The following is a 14,514-nucleotide window of genomic DNA, read 5'->3' as shown; positions in this document are numbered from 1 at the left end:
TTTGCATTATTCCAGTCTGGAAATGGTTGGAAACAACCATGATCCAGGACCCCAAGGCTCCAGAGATTTTTTTTTTCAGAGTTTCTGAGCTTTTGTCTCCCCCTTGACCTTGTGACAAAATGAGGGGACCCAGACAGACAGCTAACTGGGAAGTCTTGGAGCTGATGCCTCTGTGGAGTTCTCTCTGTTATTTTGTGCTTTCCCACAGCAAAGCAATCTGGCAAGAGGCTAGAGAGGACTCTGTCAGCCTCTCATCAATCAAAATAATCTCCCTAGGAAAATGATATCCCACTGAATCTGTATGCACAGACATAGTCTTATTGCACAGGGGGATTTTGGACTAGGTCTAATGACACTAAGACATTGAAAGCACTGACTGTCACTGACCTCTGAAGGAGCTGTTACCCCCTAGAATGCTGCTTCAGAACGTAAAGATGTTTCCAGTCTCTGCATAGACATTCAGAAACCGCCCTTCAAACCCCAATACTTCTGCCTGGTTTAGGTTTCTGTCCAGTAAAAAGTATCCTTTAGAGAAAGAAATGGAAGTCTGAACACAAAGGAAAAATTCTGAATCCTTTATCACCAATTATCTTACAAGATCAGAGCTGAAGGACCTCTGGAGCACCCTGACTGGAGTCTCATCTCTCTGTGCTGGAGAAAGACCACTTCGAATCAGTGTCTTGCTCACTGAAAAAAAAAAATGCTGACCACCAGTGCCACAAACATCTTTGAAATTCAATTTTTTTTCTTGACAAAACCTCTGACACCCCCAGCAAATGCAAAGTATCAAAGCTTTCCCAGTAAATTAAGCCATTTGTCACTGCCCTCCTTATGATCAATGCATCAGTTAAAACAGCAAGCATTTGGTTTTTGTTCTTCCCTCACAAACAGGAGTTACAAGAGAAAGTAAAAGTGTGGAATAATCAATTCAAGAAAAGCAGAAATAACCAAGATACAGACATCTGAAACATAAGTGTGTTTTCCTTGTCCAAAGGGCAAGCGCAAGGCTCAAAGACCTTCTAGGACAGGATGGGGACAGAGAAGGGCAACACTAAGTTCTGCTCTCAGGTACAGGTGAGGCACCCATGGTAAGCTTGATCTGATTTGTCTCAACATCCAGGCTTAAAAAAAGGTACAGAATTGGTAATAAACTCTGGTGGACATCTGGCAACTTGACACTGACAGGAAGCAATCCAGTTAGTGCCCATTTGCATTTAATTCACCACCAGCTGCCAAACTTCCAAGAAGTCCTTTTAAGAAGAGTCAGGTGAAGACAAGTGAAAGGGTGACCAAAGTCCCCTTCTCTAGATTTACTATGAGGTATCTTACTCTTGTGAAAACCATTAGAAAGTCTCTCTTCTATATACGTTGCCTTTGTTCTTTTCCCCTCCAAAATTAGCATGAGCCAAGTGACTAAAGGCCATTAGAGAAAATTGTCCCTGAAGTCACTTATCTAAGGATTTGCCAAAGCCCAGAGGTATTTATTCTTTTTTTATAAGCAGCGAGGCACATGGCTGACTTTTCCAAAAGCCATTTCAAAAGGAAAGTAAATGACCATTTCTTGAAACAGAAACAAGACATATTTAAGAACTTTTAGTTCAAGCATGAGCAGAAAGATTTCATCATGAGGCTACATGAAACTGCATGAAGTGTGAAGAATTACTCTATGTCTGCCTCAGCATTAATGCTTGAGGCCACATGTAGTGCTTCCTCAAAGAGTGATGCTACTCTACCCATACGTCACAAGGACAGAAATGGTCACTATCAAGAGGCAGACAAGGGTTTATCAAATGGCTTTCATACCTCTGCTCCTAAAGATAAATGGAGATGCTGTAGAAAAATTAGAAGAGCGTTCTTCATTTAAGAGGGGACCAAGGTCTAACACAAAAAAAAATTCAGAGAAATTTCAGTATACATTTGCTACTCAGATTCAAATCTGCAGAGGATTGGATTAGACTTCAAGTACTGAATTTTCCCTTCCTTTCTTTTTGTTTACTAAAGCACAAGTGCTGTCTGTGAAGTGCTAAAATAGTGCATCAGCAACCGGACAAAGCTGTCAACATGAAACAAAAAAATCTCTGTGATGGAAACTTAGCTAAAGCCAAACATCATTTTTGACTGAATAGCGAAAGAAAGAGAATGGATACCTTAGCCTCAGCCTCAAACTAAAGGAATCATAGAATCAACCAGGTTGAAAGAGACCTCCAAGATCATCTAGTCCAACCTAGCACCCAGCCCTATCCAATCAACTAGACCATGGCACTAAGTGCCTCATCCAGGCTTTTCTTGAAGACCCCCAGGGACGGTGCCTCTACCACCTCCCTGGGCAGCCCATTCCAATGCCAATCACTCTCTCTGGGAAGAACTTCTTCCTAATATCCAGCCTAGACCTACCCTGGCACAACTTGACACTGTGTTCCCTTATTCTATTGCTGGTTGCCTGGGAGAAGAGACCACCCCCCACCTGGCTACAATGCCCCTTCAGGTAGTTGTAGACAGTAATAAGATCACCCCTGAGCCTCCTCTTCTCCAGGCTAAGCAGGCCCAGCTCCCTCAAACTCTCCTCATAGGATTTGTGCTCCAGGCCCCTCACCAGCTTTGTTGCCCTTCTCTGGACATCCTCCAGCACCTCAACATCTTTCTTGAATTGAGGGGCCCAGAACTGGACACAGTACTCAAGGTGTGGCCTGACCAGTGCTGAGTACAGGGGAAGAATAACCTCCCTTGTCCTACTGGCCACACTGTTCCTGATGCAGGCCAGGATGCCAACTCAAGCAATGTCTCAATATTCAATAAACTTTTATTCCTCAAACAAGAATTTCAGAGCTTCTGCACATGAGCGTAAGACATAAACCAAGTTTAAAAAATACAAACAACAAAACCTACATCAAACACACAAGCAAACAGAAAAAAAAAAAAGCCACAACTAAACAAAACCCAAGAGACAAATATAAAGAATAAAGAAAAAAAGTGTGTGTTTTCATTACTTATCCCTGTTCTGAAAGTTCTGAGAAAGTATAACAGATCTAAAGGCTATAATGCAAAAAAATCTGTCCTCAAAAATGAAAGCATATTTAATGATCAAACTCATTTAACAAGTTGATGAGCATAAGCATCAATGAATTTTACCACCTTTATTTAGGAAACAGAAGAGTAAAACAAAAAAAAAGGATCTCTTGGTAGTAAAATGAAGTGTTTGTTTCAATATTAGTGTTAAGTCTTCATACGGAGGTGGGCATAGAATAAAGGAGGTTGTTCACATACTACAATAGCCGCCTGTTTCAGGAATTGTTGCTGCCATATATAATGTCTACTTCACAAACAATCCTGGTTTTAAAAAAAAAGGAGAGAAGAATAAAAGAGAGAAGCAATAATATCCAGACAAGATTGAGTGATAGCAAGCAGCCCTGTGGAAAAGGAGTTGGGAGTTCTGGTGGATAAGGTGTTGGACACAAGTTAACAGTGTGCACTTTCGAACTCTGGTACCCTCAACACAAGAAGGACACAGATCATAGAATCAACCAGGTTGGAAGAGACCTCCAAGATCATCCAGTCCAACCTAGCACCCAGCCCTATCCAATCAACTAGACCATGGCACTAAGTGCCTCAGCCAGACTTTTCTTGAAGACCCCCAGGGACTGTGCCTTCACCACCTCCCTGGGCAGCCCATTCCAATGGGAAATCACTCTCTCTGGGAAGAACTTCCTCCTAATATCCAGCCTATACCTACCCTGGCACAACTTGAGACTGTGTCCCCTTGTTCTATTGCTGGTTGCCTGGCAGAAGAGACCAACCCCACCTGGCTACAGCCTCCCTTCAGGTAGTTGTAGACAGCAATGAGGTCCCCCCATGAGCCTCCTCTTCTCCAGGCTAAACAGGCCCAGCTCCCTCAACCTCTCCTCATGGGGTTTGTGCTCCAGGCCCCTCACCAGGTTTGTTGCCCTTCTCTGGACATGTTCCAGCACCTCAACATCCTTCTTGAATTGAGTGGCCCAGATTGCTGGAGAGGGGCCAGAAGAGAACCACAGGGAGATGAAGCACATCTCCTGTGAGGACAGGCTGAGGGAGCTGGGGTTGTTCAGCCTGAAAAAAAGAATCTGAGGAGACCTAATAGTAGTCTTTGAGTACCTGAAAGGGGCCTACAAGAAGGCTGAAGAGAGACTGTTTACAAACACCTATCACAATAGGATGAGGAACAACGGTTTGAAATTAGGGAAGAGTCCAGGAAAAAAAAATAAATCTACTCATTTCAATAATTCTCTTTGCAACATAGGATTAATTTTGTCAGTGGGAAGAGTTCTATTCAAACTGTTCAGATCCAGGCCAGTCTGTGAATCAGAAGAGGAATTCTGCTGTACAAGCTTTTGCACAGCAAACTAGATTCATTTCATCCTGTTTCCAATGGAATAATTGCGTCTGAATTTGGGGGTGTGTGTGTCTCTCTTTTGGGCTTCTTGTTTTTTTTCCACCTCCCCCCAGTTTTGTTGTTTGTTTTAAAGGAGTCACTTCCCCTCCTCTATGCAAGCACTGTGCATTTCACTTATGACTAATTCAGGATTAGTTTCCTCTGACTCCGGCAGCTTGTTAGGTGCTGGCATTAGGTTTCTTTGAATTGCTAATCTGTTGATGCTTAATTAAGACTTGCAAAGGCTGTTGCTGTATTCTAATTATTGCAAGTACATGTCTTGTATAAATCCATTTACTGCAGAACAAAGGGAGATTTGCTATCCACTTCTCTTGGCACTGTATCTACAGCAATATGATATCACTTCCCCATGTTTATTTAAAACTTTCAACTGTTGGAACAGCAAAGGAGAAAGAATTAGAGTGGGTAAGCAGATATTGGATATCAGGATGATCACCTTGCTCCTAGAAAACACAATCTTGGCACTATATGTCAAACTGCTGTATCTGTTATAGTCACCCTGCAAACCACAAATACACCCAGGACACCAGAACACTTTTGTTCTGTCCTCATTCCCCTCTCCAGGCCCAGCCCAAGAATGCTTCCTGATCCTTGGCTTTGCAGTCTCTAAGATGTGCCTGGAAGAGCTCAGTCTGGGCCTTTCACTGCCTTTTTAAGTACCATCTTGCAGCACGCAGTGAGAAAGGGGCAAGCAGCATCAAGCACTTGAGCTTCCTCAAATACCCTTGTAGGATTTTATGATTACATGCATTTATTTTACTTAACATGAAAAAATAAAAGCTCTCTGCTTGTCCTTTTGCTTGTTTTTGCAGGAATGTACCATTCTGCACAGTGTGTGACTTTGGCCTGGTTATTTTTCAGAGCAAGAATAAATCAGTCCTTTCTGAACCTTTGCAGGTTTGGCTCTCTAGCAGCTCAGACTCACATTACCAGTCTCTGTCACACAAATCTGCAATACATGGTCAGTGCTCTGCCCAGACATTTGGTTCATGTACATTTCCTAGGAGATTCAGCTTCGAGGAGCAAAGTTTTCTTTCTATTTTTACTGAGATTGTATTAAACATTTAATTTAGCAATGTCTAGTAAAACTTAATGCTCCAAATCTAATACATTCCAAAGACTCTGGGTTTTTCTGCACATACTGCTGGAAGGTACAGATTCTCAATTAATGGTATGAAATTTGGTTTCAGCTCATGGACTTGTAACCATTTCCTTCATATCTTTTTGCAGTCCTTTCTAATCTGGTAGGATTCAGATGGCTTCATGCTGGTTTTACTTCCCCCACACACCCAGATCTTACACTTCACTCTCAGCAGAGCATGTAACAAGGCAGCCACAGAGTGTAGATGGGACAGTCAGAATTATTCCATTATTTGAAGGTGGTCTACAAGAAATCGGGGGAGGGACTACTTACAAAGCCAAGTAACACTGGAAAGAAGCAATGGTTTTTAATTACAAAACACTAGGTTCAGACAGAACATTAGGAAGCTCTTTACTACGAAGGCAATGGAACATGAGAACAGGTTGCCAAGCTGGTGGTGGAGGCCCCATCTCTGGGGACATTGAAGGTCAGGTTTGATGTGGCACTAAGCAATCTGATCTGCTTACTGCAGCAAGAGTTGGACTAGATGACCCACTGAGGTCCCTTCCAACCCAGTGTATTCTGTGATTGTATGGTTTGCATTACCTATTTCAGATCACGTGTGTCAAAACACTTCTGTGATTCTCTCAACTCCAAGGTGAGTTTAAAAAATAAACATCTCAAAGGAGTAACCCGAGAATCTGAAGGAGGAGGAAATACAAATTCAGTGCATTCAGAAACTTTTGCTTTTATTTCAGCTTCCCAATCACAAATTCACATATGTTTCAAAATGTGAGGCTCTCTTGAGCTTCAAATACTCCCTTTCTGTATGTGTTAGAATTAAAAGCCACTACAGCATGAAAACCAAAATTAAATACAGTTCAAAGTGTATGACTAGTGGCACAAAGAATGACTAGAAATCACTGTTCAAGAAGATCATGAGCTAGTGTAAGTTTTTGTAGGGCTAATGAAAATGTGATGGTAAGACAAGTTTGTGGAGCATCAAAGCTTTGAATTCATGGACATGTAAAATTATTACTCACAACTGTGTGCCAGGTAAAGAACCAGACAGGGAAGTGAAGTTGTAGAAGTGTGTCGCTTTAAGAGAGCAATGAAGTCATATAGTTAAAGGGCAGGACAAAAGGTAAATTGCTCCTAATGCTCTGATGCAGAGCTGCCAGAGAAAATAAGAGAGAAAAGTATACAACTCACTATCAGTAATGTAACTCCATTCCTCACTGCTCACCACAGAACAAGGGACTCATGGAAAGCACTCTTCCTAAATGTCAAAGCTATTAAAAATACTACACACAGCTAAGTATGAAAAAAGCTGAGTTAGGTAGGCAGCCACTCTACATATCTAATGACACTTGTCTTATAACATTTCTCTTCTCTCGTTTACAGTGTTTTCAATCATGCTGGTGCTAAGTAACAGGGGGGAGGAGAGGGGGGGAAGACAACAATCCACAACATGGAAGTCCTATCACACAATGAATATTGATTCCTTTCTGATTTTCATAGAAATTTGTCAAAGTACTGTCAGTGCAACATTGATTTCTCTGCTTCTGGGAATAGAAGGTTATCAATATAATTGCTATCGTCAGTGCATTTGCACAATCATTTCTGACATGTCTGCTCCAGTGGCAAATTAGTGCCATGTTGACTGTTTCCTCACCTGAATCAGTTACCAAAGCAGCAGGATTTTTTAAATTTTTTTTTCATACCAGGTAAAGAGGATGTACTTGAGTACTGTGTCCAGTTCCGGGCTCCTCAATTCAAGAGGGATGTTGAGGTGCTGGAACGTGTCCAGAGAAGGGCAACAAAGCTGATGAAAGGCTTGAAACAGCCCTATGAGGAGAGGCTGAGGGAGCAGATGGTGTTTAGCCTGGAGAAGGGGAGGCTCAGGGGTGACCTCATTGCTGTCTACAACTACCTGAAGAGAGATTGCAGCCAGGTGGGGGGTGGCCGCTTCTGCCAGGCAACCATCAATAGAACAAGGGGACACAGTCTCAAGTTGTGCTAGGGGAAATATAGTCTGGATGTTAGGAGGAAGTTCTTCATGGAGAGAGTGATTGGCATTGGAATGGGCTGCCCAGGGAGGTGGTGGAGGCACTGTCTCTGGAGGTGTTCAAGCAAAGCCTGGATGAGGCACTTAGTGCCATGGTCTAGTTGACTGGATAGGGCTGGGTGCTAGGTTGGACTGGATGATGTTGGAGGTCTCTTCCAACCTGATTGATTCTATGATTCAGTCACTTCCCAGCCTCAACACACCATCTTTTTGTTATTGCTGAAAACTGCCAAAGAGTTAACCAAGCCTAAGTAAGCATATAGATTTCTGATGCTTCTTTTTTAGCAGGTGCTTTCTTTTCCAGATAGCAATTCAGTGTGCATGCAAATTATACCTCTGCTATGCCTCTTGTGAGAGAAGAGGGAAATCAGTGAGCTTGGCAACTTAAGTTGCATTGCTGCACCTCTCAAGTGAGTAACACAGCAGCAGAGTCAGACAGCTGCTGATCATGCCCATCAACTAAGCACCTACTGCAGCCGAAGCCAGGAGGTTCTGCACAGCTCCAGCCCCCCCAGAAGATTTCAGATGCTCATCACATTTTTGCACCAACCTACCAAAATGTGCTCAATCTCTTAACAACTAACACCACTACACAGAGAGCAGCTGGTTATGTTACAAACTTCCTGCCTCCTCCAAACTTGATGAACAATCCATGTGCAGTCTTTTTAGCCACCTTATTTCTCCAGCTATAATTTCACTGCAACTTGTAAATAAACTCTCCTCTCCCATGGGGCTAAAGATAACAAATAAAAGGATCTTCAGCTCACTGAACAGATTAGCTATGGGGCTTGACTTACAACTTGTCCACAAAAGATCTTCCCCCATTGCCTTTCCATAAAGGGGACACACAGATTTTGGATATCCTATTAGAGAGGAGAAATCATGCTGGAAGTGTGAAAGCACTCACCCACACATGGACTAAATCCAAAGCAGCTCCCTAAGCCTGAGCTTATTTTATTTATGACCCTTTTGCCAGCTCTCCATCAAGAGACAAGCACACCATAAGGGCTAATTGGAGACCCATTGAAGTTATTGGGCTTTAAAACAAGTCTTTAATTCCAGCCCTCAGAGCTTACACATGGCTCTACGAAAGCGAGGTGCCTCTGAAACATCACATCACACAGCAGCTAAAGCCTTGGGCTCACTTTTGCCATGCTTTGATTCGTCTCTCAAGTGCTAAAGGATTTAGGATCTCTGTTGAGAAGTTATAGCAGGAGCTTTATGTCTGTGATATCCAAGCCTTCACGGTAGCACATCCTCTTAAACACAGGAGGTCAGAAAGTTTCCATTAAAGAAACAAAGTTGCTATTCTTTTTTTGTTCAAACAAGATTGTTGAAAAAAGAGGGACAGAAAGTACCTCTCAGGACAGCGTTTCTACATGAAGAGTGGTGCCTACCTCATTGAAAAGAACCCCCAGAGCATGTAGTTGAGTGGAAACATAGCTAAAACCCAAACCTGTTTGGCAAAAAGCCACCTGCCAGTAACACAGCATTCTTATTCCTGGGATACTCTAAATTCCTGTGCTGTTTCTAGAGACCTCCCCCAGGCCTCTGAACATTTACATACCTAGTTTTCACTCCAGAGAAATCAAACAAACAAATGTTGTAAAGTCTGCATATTTCTTTTGGTTCAGTGGAAGTTTGTTTCCAAGACAAGCTCAGCTCTAAATGTCTGCCATTTATCTGCCTCCTGCAGAGGCTTCCAGATGCCACCAGCTAGCTCTGTGCTGTTTGCAGCAGCAGGCACGTGCTGCTTCCTGGTGAATAACACATTAGTAATTCATCTAATGATAAGGGGATTATGAGCAACAGCACCTTTATTGTGGCTAACAAGAACTCAGTGTCTTCAATAAAACCCTTCTCGGCTCCATCAAGCACAAGTTTGCTACAAATCTGTCGTAGGTATATAGATGGCCTGAAAAAACTTAGATAACAATCTGCTGTCAGCCAGGGACATAGGCTGAGCTGAAGCTGGACATAACACCAGGTCACCATTCCAGGACGTACATCACCTCCTAAGATTTACTGCCAACATGTAATCACAAATTATCCAGCCCATTTTGACTAAGGAACAGTTGCTTGCACAGAGTAGGCTATTGAAATGTTAGCAGGTTTGAACAAGCATCGCTTCCAGTAGTGTTTAAAGTTGCAGAGACCTCTGCTCCCCAGAACTAATTTGACAGCAGCTATGGCATTACAAGGCTAGACACAAATTCACTTCTGTTGGCCTCCTGACCTATCAAACATACACTTACAGCAGATAAATATGTACAGCATAAACAAGTCCTAGGGATTACTAGGATTACTCAAGCCTTCTATGCTGCTGTCAATGTCACAGGCAATCACTCTTAGAGAGCAGGAGCAGCACACCACAAATCCATGGTATCTATAAATCACATACACTTGATGAGCAAATGGACTCACTGTGAAAGTCAAAGATGCACAGAAAAAAAGATTTTGATATCTGCTTCTTCCTCCTCCTTGCCAAAAGGAAAACATTGGACACGGTGTGCATCTGTGAATAGCATCTCAAGGTCAGCCACTGTTGGGCCCAGCTCAGTGACGCAGCCAAACCGCTTTCAGCCTGTGAATCTTTTTCAAGTGAAGCCTTGAACTCTCCGAGATATCCTTGCTAGCCCTCTAAAACACTGGAGGCCTGGTCACTGGGGATATCCACAGAAATCTTCTGCATCTAGTTAGAGCTATCTGCCAAACACCGAGATGGAAAGCCCTATATCACTGCTTGGCAATTAACTGCTTTGTGTCTCAAACTACTGGACCATCTCTTAGAGTGAAGATAAAACAGCAGACAAAGCTACCAATGCTGCAAATTAGTGTTCAACTAAAAAGCATGAGGGGAGGTGGAAACAGGGAGGGGTATGGGGGAGGTGTAGGGGCAGGAGGATGTCTCCCTTTTCCTTCAATCTGGAGAATGCGATTGCTTTTGTTCCAATTTATTAGACAGTAACATATAACCTAATTAATCATCTCACGTAGTGTTTGGGGGGGACTTTGGGTACCGCTGTAGCAGGCGACTGTAGTCATTTAGAAAGAATCCTCTGTTTTGAAAGCTACAGGGAGCTGTCTTCTACAGAAGGACATAAAATAAACACTCTTCTACAGGATATAGACAATCATCCACACCCACCTACCCTTTAATAAATAATGCCTCATTTATTAATCACAGGAAGTCAGGGGCTGGAAGGGACCCTAAGAGATCACTGAGTCCAACCTCCCCTGCCAGAGCAGGCCCATAATATTCTACAGTAGCAAGGTCTGCCTAGTGAAGCATTAATATAAACATTTCTTAAACCAAATTCTTGTTCTGCTTGATCTGTTTTGTAAATACTTGGTAATCTATCTTGAGGTGCTCCTGTCTGTCAAGGGTTGCTATCTACTTCATGCATTGCTAGAAAAGGCAGTGGCTCTGTGAGGTACCTTCCCAGGATGCTATAGAAGTTCTTCCTCAATTATATATGAGAACAGTTTCACTAATTTTGAAGCTGATGTGAGACATGAATAATTAGAAGCAGTATGCAGTATTTATGGTCAGCATTTAACAGTATCAAGAAATGGCAGTGATTAACATAGACTAGAAGTGTCTCTGATCTTCCTTTCCTGCACCAGGGATGAATACAAGCATTTCACCAAGGCTTTAGCATTGTAAAACTACAACTTCCATGGAAGTAGATGACTTCATTTGTGAAATGTACTTCTGGCAAATGTACCTTTTTGGTTCAGTGTACCGAGAAATTTTTCTCCCTGCTAATAAATTCATATTTTTTCTGACTAGCTTAATTCTTTTTCTTTACCTTTATAGGAAGTAGAAGTGGTGTCAAATCTGATAACCACCTATCAATCTTCAAAGGTATTTTAAGAGAAAAGGCTTCTGTGGATTCTCTGTGAAGTTTAGCAGTAGTTGGGGGGGAGAGGGGCAAGTGACTTAGGGAAAATGAGACCTCACAACATGCAGAGTCTTATCAGGAAAGATATGTTTAATCAGCACTGGGTGACAAGGGGAGGTTCTCCTCCAAAGCCCTTGCATACCTTCACCTTGTTCAGGTAAAATATTTATGCTACAAAATCATACATATTCAGAACAGGAGTAGGGTTGGAATCATAGAATCAGTCAGGGTTGGAAGTTTCAACCCCTCTGCCACAGGCAGGGACACCCTACCCTAAATCAGGCTGCCCACAGCCTCATCCAGCCTGGCCTTAAACACCTCCAGGGATGGGGCCTCAACCACCTCCCTGGGCAACCCATTCCAAACTCTCACTACTCTCATGGCTAAACAACTTCCTCCTCATGTCCAGTGTGAACCTACCCACCTCCGTCTTTGCTCCATTCGCCCTAGTCCTGTCACTATTAATTACAATTAGTTCTGGGAATAGGTGGAGTTATTGCAATCAGTTCCTGGAACTCATTTCCATAATATCTCACCTCTTCACACATGCTCAGTGCCACCTGGTGGTCACCTGTTGGGGTTTTGGGAGGAAGGACAACATCATCATCAGCCTGACCTCTCTACCTTTTGTCCACCTGGCATCAGTTGTGGGTCACATTCTTGGCTGGAGCCTCCAATGTTCTCATCTTTGAATACAGTATTACTCTTCTCCATAAGAGTGTTTCAAAACCCTCTCAAGCTTAACCCACCTCCTTTGTGTTTATCTGATGGATGATGCTTTACATCAGTGCTCACACAGTTAATGATTTAACTAGGTTCCTACACTTTATGTTCTCTTTCCCTTTTCCTATATCACAAGATTCCCTTAAGAAAATGTAGGGACAAAGTTCCATCCCAGGATATTTTAGAATCATAGAATCAACCAGGTCGGAAGAGACCTCCAAGATCATCCAGTCCAACCTAGCACCCAGCCCTTTCCAGTCACCCAGACCATGGCACTAAGTGCCTCATCCAGGCTTTTCTTGAACACCTCCAGGGACAGTGACTCCACCACCTCCCTGGGCAGCCCATTCCAATGCCAATCACTCTCTCCATGAAGAACTTCCTCCTAACATCCAGCCTCCCCCACCACAACTTGAGACTGTGTCCCCTTGTTCTGTTGCTGGTTGCCTGGGAGAAGAAACCAACCCCCACCTGGCTACAGCCTCCCTTCAGGTAGTTGTAGACAGCAGTGAGGTCCCCCCATGAGCCTCCTCTTCTCCGGACTAAACACCCCCAGCTCCCTCAGCTTCTCCTTAATATTGTTGGTCTATTCTGCTTTCCAGTATTACAGCTTATGAGGCAGTGCCTGGCTGCTGTCACTGTCTGTCCCTCCCTGCCTTTCCTTTCCTCACTTCTTTCCTCCAGGAAGAGAACACATCTCTGCTTATCTCACGGTTTGTGTGGGAGAGATGGCTTCTAGCTGGCAGGGAACATTCAGCTGTGCCATGCAGCCTGCTAAGACCTTGTAGGCCTAAGCTGGGGAGGGCAGTTGCAGCCTACTCTCAGGCCTGCTGAGAGTGGAAAGGGTGGAGAAGTCCAGGTGGTTTTAGTCTGATAGACTTGGCCTAGCCTGTGGATGTGTTCACTCTACCCGATTGCATCTTGCACCTGTAAATAGAATCTGCTTTTCAACTTCCGATCACTGTGTACTATCTTCATTCTTACTCTTCAAAATGAGTGTTATTTCTGTCCTCCACTCCTGGGTAGCTCATGGCTCTCAGCTGGGACAGGTTTGCAGTAGATTTTCCAAGGTGCTGCTTGTTCACATACATTTTTTTTCCTCAGGGAACCTATAAGAAGTTCCAGGTTGGGTTTTTTTTTTTTTCTCTTGTTTGCTCTTTTTTTTCCCCCTTGTTTGTTCTGTTTTGTTTTTTCTGTAAAGTTTGTAAAACTGTGGCAAGCTTTAAAACTCTTTCAGATCATCAAACCTCTGCCATACTTCATTACTGCAAAACTACTGCCAAATAACATTCTGATTCTGCTTTGAGCAGAGCACTAGAATAGCCTACATGGGGAAGTTGTGGAGTTTTATTCTGTGCACACTTTCAAAACCTACTTGGATAGGTTCCTGTGCACCCTGATCTAGTTGAACCTGTGTTATCAGGGAGATCAGACTAGGTGATATCCAGAAGCCTCTTCCAACCCCTGCCACTCTGTGATCATAGAATCAACCAGGTTGGAAGAGACCTCCAAGATCATCCAGTCCAACCTAGCACCCAACCCTATCCAGTCATCTAGACCATGGCACTGCTGTGAGCAGCTCAAAAAGAATACCTTTGTGAATATACACTAACCTCCTGACACAGCACCACATTCAGAACTGTTAGATGACCTCATATTCATGGGGTTTTCAGAAATTCTCCTAGTCCCTCTAGGAGGTGTTGTCCAGCACACCAGCCATGCAACTGGTCACATAAAGTCTAATGTTAAGGACTTGTTCCTGACTGGACAACCTACTTTCAACAAATGGACTAATGCCCAATGGAAATATCAAAGGAGGAAAAATAGAGGATGGACAAAAGAGAGACAGAGTAACAATGAGGCTCTGGAGGATACAAACCACTTTAGACACCTTCTTTTACCTCCCCCTCCTCCCAGCTGCTGCAGGCAACTGTTCCCTCTGTCACATCTGCATTTAGTTTTACTTTAGTTGTTCAAACCTCTTCTTTCTGACAAAAAAAAAGGCTGAATAATGGAAGTTTCTACCAGTGTTATAGCAGTAAGTTAGTTGGCTTCACAGCAGGGCTAAGGTGATGCCTTTCTTCTCTCTGCTGCCTGCACATCCTGCAGGTGGTGGGGCCATCTCCAAGCCTAGGCCACGGGGTACAACCTTCCTTCTGCATGAATGTTCCCCTTTTCCCTTCCATTTTCCTTCCCCCCACCCCTAACCTTTTTTCTCAGTGCTTCTCTCACTGTCACATTTGCTCTAACTTCTTGGAGTCCCTCCTTATACCTGCCACCATCCTCCAAGTTGTTGAAGACTGCAAGCAAG

At 43.3% G+C, this 14,514-nt stretch overlaps 1 protein-coding gene across 11 annotated transcripts in view; it reads right to left on the bottom strand.

Annotated features, from left to right (window-relative positions):
• GRID1 (glutamate ionotropic receptor delta type subunit 1) overlaps positions 1-14,514 on the bottom strand; it is a 772,772-nt gene that overhangs the window by 67,487 nt on the left and 690,771 nt on the right. The window contains exons 20-21 of one of the 11 annotated variants that reach the window (XM_064145119.1): positions 1,804-1,878; positions 596-687 (exon numbers count right to left, since the gene is read on the bottom strand). The exons of 9 other annotated variants lie outside the window; for them this stretch is intronic. The gene's annotated coding sequence lies outside the window, so the exon portion shown is untranslated. The remainder of the gene's footprint in view (positions 1-595; positions 688-1,803; positions 1,879-14,514) is intronic. One more of the 11 variants, XM_064145118.1, reaches the window with a different exon arrangement.

The sequence above is a fragment of the Pogoniulus pusillus genome, chromosome 6 (genome assembly GCF_015220805.1).
Source record: "Pogoniulus pusillus isolate bPogPus1 chromosome 6, bPogPus1.pri, whole genome shotgun sequence".
Classification (NCBI taxonomy): domain Eukaryota; kingdom Metazoa; phylum Chordata; class Aves; order Piciformes; family Lybiidae; genus Pogoniulus; species Pogoniulus pusillus.
This window is presented reverse-complemented; position numbering and strand designations above follow the sequence as displayed.